General features: G+C 36.9%; 1 pseudogene; it reads right to left on the bottom strand.

The window, feature by feature from the left end:
* Nucleotides 1–593: 593 nt before the first annotated feature.
* LOC105718898 (ras-related protein Rab-11A-like) lies at nt 594–1,314 on the bottom strand (annotated as a pseudogene).
* Nucleotides 1,315–6,784: the final 5,470 nt, after the last annotated feature.

Raw genomic sequence — 6,784 nt, 5'->3', positions numbered from 1 at the left:
AGCATCTAGAATTGGTTGAGTCGCAGGTTGGTAAGAAGAGTTTACTGACAACAGTATAGGTTTGAAAAAGGAAAGTTCTATTAGAAAGAAAGAACGTTGCCAGAGAGTGAAGCATGGCACCTCAGTGAGAGGATGGAGTGCACTGTGGTGGATTTTTCCTTAGTAGTTATGAACTTTAAGGCAGGAGCTTGAGCATAATTTGGACCATACTAGCCAATAGGCCATAATAAATGATTACATCCATAGTAATTTTGGTGCCTTAATGTCAGTAAGGATTGCACAGTGAGTTTTGGCATGGCATTCTGGAGCTGTATAGAAATTCTAGTTACCTACAAACTTTAAGTTGAAGAGAGGCCTGGAACCGGATGCCAACTTTAGGTACTAGGGAAGTTTAATTACTTCTAAATTCCTCAGATAAGGAGTTTTGCCTGTTTTGTGGTTAACAGATGATCTTTGCTTTCTTCTAAATTCCTCAGATAAGGAGTATTTGTTTCCGAGGCCTGATACTGGGTGGTTTTTGCTGTCCTCAATGTTTAAATCTCAGACTTGAGAAATGGCCTATACATAGCCTTCCAGGGGAGAAGAGAAATGCCTTAGATGTTCTGACAGCACTGCACCTCTGGTTTGTTTTGAGTGAATGGTGGAACATGAATAGGAACCACATTGTTGCTTGGGGTCCTGTCGTCTTGGGTCTGTCTGACATTTGCTTCTGAGAAACAATGTGGGATATCCTGTTAGAATTGTCTGAAAAGTAGCTTCTACATTTGCAGAGTCTAGAGAAGATGTCTCACTGAATGACAAATCATTTTTTTCTGCAAAAGCTCTTGCTTCAACTGTTGGAACTTCCCTAAGATGTTGTAAATCACTCTTATTTGTCCATGATAACTCTACAACAATGTTACTATCAGCGTGATCTCTCAGTTCTTTCAGCAATTGCTCTATATTTTCTTTTTTTTTTTTTTTTTTTTTATTTTATTTTATTTTATTTTTTTTTTTTTTAACAATTGCTCTATATTTTCATATGTGAGATGTTTTTCAATGTCTTAAGCCAATAAGGCACCTATATCTCCACGATGATATGCTTATGTTATAGTTTGGTATTATTCTTGCCCTGCTCTGTCCCATATCTGTGCCTTTATTGTTTTCCCATCAGTCTGGGTGTTTCTTGTTGCAAACCACTCAAATGGTGCTCTTGTTCTCCAGATTAAACTCATTTTGAGTAAATCAAAACAGAAGATTACTCTTTCCAACACAAGAATCTCCAATAAGGATAACTTTAAAGAGGTAGTCATTCTCATTGTTGCAGGTGCCCATTGCACAACTGAGGAGTGAAGGGGTGGGAGCAGCAGTGGCATCTGTGAGACTAGGGGGGCATTGCTGCTCCTAATTTTCTACATTTGATGAAAGTATCAATCTGGAGATCCAAGACTCTCAACGATCCTCAGGTAGGATAAAAACAGAGAAAACTACAAATTATATCAACACATATTGACAAAAACTAATGACAAAAAGTTGCCAGACAGTGACCAAAGACTTAGATTACAACACTTAATTTCCTTTGAATACTTGGAAAGCTTTCTCAAGAAGGGAGGGTAAAAACAAGCCCAGATTGCAAGGATTAGAAAAATTATATAATTATTTAATGCCTAGCCATTGACAACATTCACAAGCATCAGTACCATCCAGGAAAACATGACCTCACCAAACTAAATAAGGCAGCAGTGACAAATTTCAGAGTGATGGAGATATGTAACCTTTCTGACAGAGAATTCAAAATAGTTGTTTTGAGGAAGCTCAATGAAATCCAAAATAAAAAAGAAATTCAGAATCCTATCAGATAAATTTAGCCAACAGATTGAAATGATTAAAAAGCAGAAATAATTATCAGGCAGAAATTCTGGAGCTAGACAATGCAATTGACAAACTGAAGAATGCATCAGAATCTCTTAACAGAAGAATTGATCAAGCAGAAGAAAGAAATAGTAAGCTTGAAGACAGGCTATTTGAAAATACACAGTCAGAGAAGTCAAAAGAAAAAAGAATAACAAAAGAATGAAGTATGCTCACATGGTCTAGAAAATAGTCTCAAAAGGGCAAATCTAAATTATTGGCCATAAAGAGGTGGTAAAGAGAGAGAATAGGGTAGTTTGTTCAAAGAGATAATAACAAAGAATTTCCCAAACCTAAAGAGAGATATCAATATTCAAGTACAAGAAGGTTATAGAACAACAAGCAGATTTAACCCAAATAAGACTACTTCAAGACATTTAATGATCAAACTCCCAAAGGTCAGGGATAAAGAAAAGATCCTAAAAGCAGCAAGACAAAAGAAATAAATAACATATAAAGCAGCTCCGATATGTCTGGCAGCAGATTACTCAGTGGAAACCTTACAGGCCAGACTAGTGGTATGATATATTTAAAGTGCTGAAATGTTGGGTAGCAGCCCAACCCCTACGTGGGCGCCCTTAGTCCCGGCGGTGACGAGGGATTGAGAAAAGGAAATAGAGACAGAGATGCAAGAGTAGTAGTTATAGCATGGGTCCAGGGATCAACATAAGCATGGAAAATGCGTTGGCCTTGAGCTCTGGGCTCCAAACACTTTTATTATGTGCACAATCTCATTGATCTTATGGGCGTGGAAAAGGAGGGTAAAGGAGTAGGTAAGATAGTCAGGCGGAGAGCACTTGAGATCCTTAGAGAACCTAGGCAGAGCCTGAGGTGTCCCATGATCTCTGCCCTGCAAGGCTTTTCTCCTCTTTGTCAGCTCCCATCTGCAAAGACCCTCGGGATCTTGTGAGCAGAGGTCACCTTCCTTCTCAGCGATCTTTGCATAAGCCCTCTTTATGAAGCCCTTACACAGTTCCCATGCTGAGAAGGCATTTGTGGGACCAGAGCAGTATTCCCTGCTCCGCAACCACCCCAAAGTGTTCCCCAGTGTTACTGCACTCTCAGATGGTCTTTACCTTAGGCCTTCTGTTGCTGCTTGATTTCTAAATAACTGCACCAATAACATAGTTTAGTTTGGTGTATAAACTTCAGTGTATTGTGAGTCAATCAAGCTTATAATTATTTAGCTAGAATTAACATACTGGCCGTCTTGACCCACACTGAAAAAACCTTTTTATCCTAGAATATTATATCCAGTGAAAAGATCTTTCAAACATAAAAGAGAAATAAAGACTTTATCAGACAAACAAAAGTTGAGTGATTTTTTTTTAAACACCAGACCTGTCCTATAATAAATGCTAAAGGGAATTCAATTGGAAAGAAAGGGACATTAACAAGCAATAAGAAATTATCTGAAGGTACAAAACTTACTGGTAAGTAACAATAAGTATACAAACAAAGAATATTATAACAGTGTAATTGTGGTATGCAAACTGCTTATATCTTGAGTAGGAAGACTAAAAAAGATGAACCTATCAAAAATAATAACCACAACTTTTTAAGACCCAGAGAGTATAACAAGATATAAACAAAACAACAAAAACTTAAGCAAGGAAATAAAGTTAAAGTATTAAATTTTCATTAGTTTTCTTCTTGCTTGTTAGTTTCTTTGTTTGATTTTGCAATCAGAGTTAGGTTGTCATCAGTTAAAATAAATGGGTTATAAGATGTTACTTGCGAGCACCATGGCAACCTCAAATCAAATACCTACAACAAATACACAAAAAAATATAAAAGAAAAAATCAAATACCACCAGATAAATCATTTCCACAAAAAGGAAGACAGGAAGGAAAGAAGGAAGGAGGAGAAGACCACAAAACAAACAGAAAACAAATAACAAAATGGCATCAGTAAGTCTTTACTTATCATTAATAACACTGAAAGTAAATGGACTAAACTCTCCAATCAAAAGAGGTAGAGTGGCTACATGGATTAAAAACACAAAACAAAACAAGACCCAGTGATCTGCTGCCTACAAAAAACACACTTCACGTATAAAGACACACATCGGCTAAAAATAAAGGCATGGAAAAAGATATTCCATGCAAATGAAAACTAAAAACAAAGAGCAGCAGTAGCTCTATCAGATAAAATAGATTTCAAGACAAAAACTATAAATACAGACAAAGATGGTCATTATATAACAGAAAAAGGATCAATTCATCAACAGGATATAACAATTGTAAATATAAATACACTCAACACTGGAGCACCCAGATATATAAAGCAAATATTTATTTATTTATTTATTTACTGAGACAGGGTCTACTCTGTTGCCCAGACTGGAGTGCAATGGTGTGACCATGGCTCACTGCAGCCTTGACCTCCCAGGCTCAGGTGATCTTTCCACCTCAGCCTCCCAGGTAGCTGGGACTATAAACACATGCCAGTATGCTCAGCTAATTTTTTGTATTTTGTTGTAGAGACAGGGTTTTACCATGTTGTCCAGGCTGGTCTCAAACTCTGGACTCAAGTGACCCACTTGCCTTGGCCTCCAAAAGTGCTAGCATTAGAGGCATGAGCCACCACATCCAGCCTCAAGTCTTAAAAACATTAATAAAACTGAAATCACATAAAATATCTTCTCTGACCATAATGGACTAAAATTTGAAATCAATAACAAGAAGAACTTGGAAACTATACAAACACATGGAAATTAAACAATATGCTCCTGAATGACCAGTGGGCCAATGAAGAAATTAAGAAGAAAACTGAAATATTCCTTGAAACAAATGGAGGTTCACTGTCACCACTGTTATTCAACACAGGACTGGAAGTCCTAGCTAGAGCAATCAGACAAGAGAAGGAAATAAATGGTATGAAAATTGAAAAGGAAGAAGTCAAATCATCTTTGTTTGCAGATGATATAATCCTATGTTTAAAGAAACTAAAAACACCACCAAAAAACTATTAGAGCTGATAAACAAATTCAGTGAACTGGCAGGATACAAAATCAACATACAAAAATCAGCATTTCTATATGCCAACAGCAAACAGTCTGAAAAAGAAATCAAGAAAGTAATTCCATTACAATAGCTACAAATAAAATACTTAGGAACAAACTTAACCAAAGAAGTGTAAGATCTCTACAATGAAAACTATAAAACATTGATGTAAGAAATTAAAGAGGACACAATAAAAGCAGAAAGATATTCCATGTTCATAAATCAAACAAAATCAATATTATTAAAATATCCATACTACTGTAAGCAATCTACAGATTCAATATAATCCCTATCAAAATATCAATGGCATTCTTCACAGACATAGAAAAAAAATCCTAAAATTTATATGGAACCATGAAAGACCCAGAATAGCCAAAGCCATCCTGAACAAAAAGAACAAAACTAGAGGAAACATATTACCTGACTCAAATTATAATACAGAGCTATGGTAACCAAAATGGCATGGTAATTGCATAAATACAGACACACATAGATTAATAGAACAGAATAGAGGACCCAGAAGTAAGTCCATATATCTACAGTGAACTCATTTTTGACAAAGTTTCCAAGAACATACACTGGAGACAGGACAGTCTCTTCACTAAATGGTGCTGAGAAAACTGGATATCTATATACAGAAGAATGAAACTAGACCCCTATCTCCACCATATAGAAAAATAAAATCAAAATGGATTAAAGACTTAAATTTTAAGACCCCAAACTATGAAACTAATAAAATAAAACTGGAGAAACTCTCAAGCACATTGGTCTGGGCAGAAATTTCTTCAGTAGTACCCCAAAAGCACAGGCTGCCAAAGCAATGAAGGACAAAGAGGATCACATCAAGTTAAAAAGCTTCTACACAACAAAGGAAACGATCATCAAAATGAAGAGACAACCCAAAGAATGGGTGGAAATATTTGTAAAACACCCATCTGGCAAGGGATTAATAACCCAAATATATAAGGAGCTCAAACAACTCAATAGGAAACAAATGTAGTTCTCTGATTTTAAAATGTGCTTAAGATCTGAATAGACATTTCTCAAAAGAAGGCATCAAATGGCAAACAGGTATATAAAAAGGTACTCAACATCATTTGTGACATGGTAAAAGCCCCATAAAACTGCATACCTCAACCATGCCTCTGCTTTCTATTGAAACTGCTCTCTGTAACCCAAATGTGACAGGCAAGCAGTCCAAACCCACACCATCTTGGCCCCTGCCACTTGTAATAAGTAATTAAGGACTGTAATTTCCACCCTACACAGACAATGTGTAAACAAATGCTAATCTTGACTTTTGTGAACCACTTAAGTAACAATCAGAATGTCAAAAGTCCCCTGGCCCTTGGAATGTCCCGAGCCCCTCACCCTCATCTCCGCCCAGGAGGTGATTTACAGAATCCACTAGCCCTCAGAACGTCTGAAGCCTCTCACCCCCACCCCTGCCCCTCACCCTCAGTCCCGAGGTGGTTTTACGGGTATAAAAGGTCTTGACACTCTCCTTTTGGGGCCACGGGTTGCAGAGACGCGAGTCCTCCGCGGCCGCTGGCAGTAAAGACCCTGCAATTTGCCATACTTTTGTCTTGGTGTTGACTTTCTATGCTTGGGTCAGTACAATATTTGATCATCACAGAAGTACAAATTAAACCTACAATGAAATATCATCTCACCCAGTTAAAATAATTTTTATTAAAAAGTCAGGCAATAATGAATATGGGTGAAGATGTGGAGAAAGACAAATCCTCACACAATATTGGTGGGAATGTAAATTAGTACAGGCACTATTAAAACAGTATGAGATTCCTCAACAAATGAAAATAGAACTATATGATTTATCAACCCCACTGCTAAGTGTATACCCCAAAGAAAGAAAATTAATGTATCA

The sequence above is a fragment of the Aotus nancymaae genome, unplaced genomic scaffold (genome assembly GCF_030222135.1).
Source record: "Aotus nancymaae isolate 86718 unplaced genomic scaffold, 86718_ANA_hifiasm-v0.15.2.pri h1tg000010l, whole genome shotgun sequence".
Taxonomy (NCBI): domain Eukaryota; kingdom Metazoa; phylum Chordata; class Mammalia; order Primates; family Aotidae; genus Aotus; species Aotus nancymaae.
This window is presented reverse-complemented; position numbering and strand designations above follow the sequence as displayed.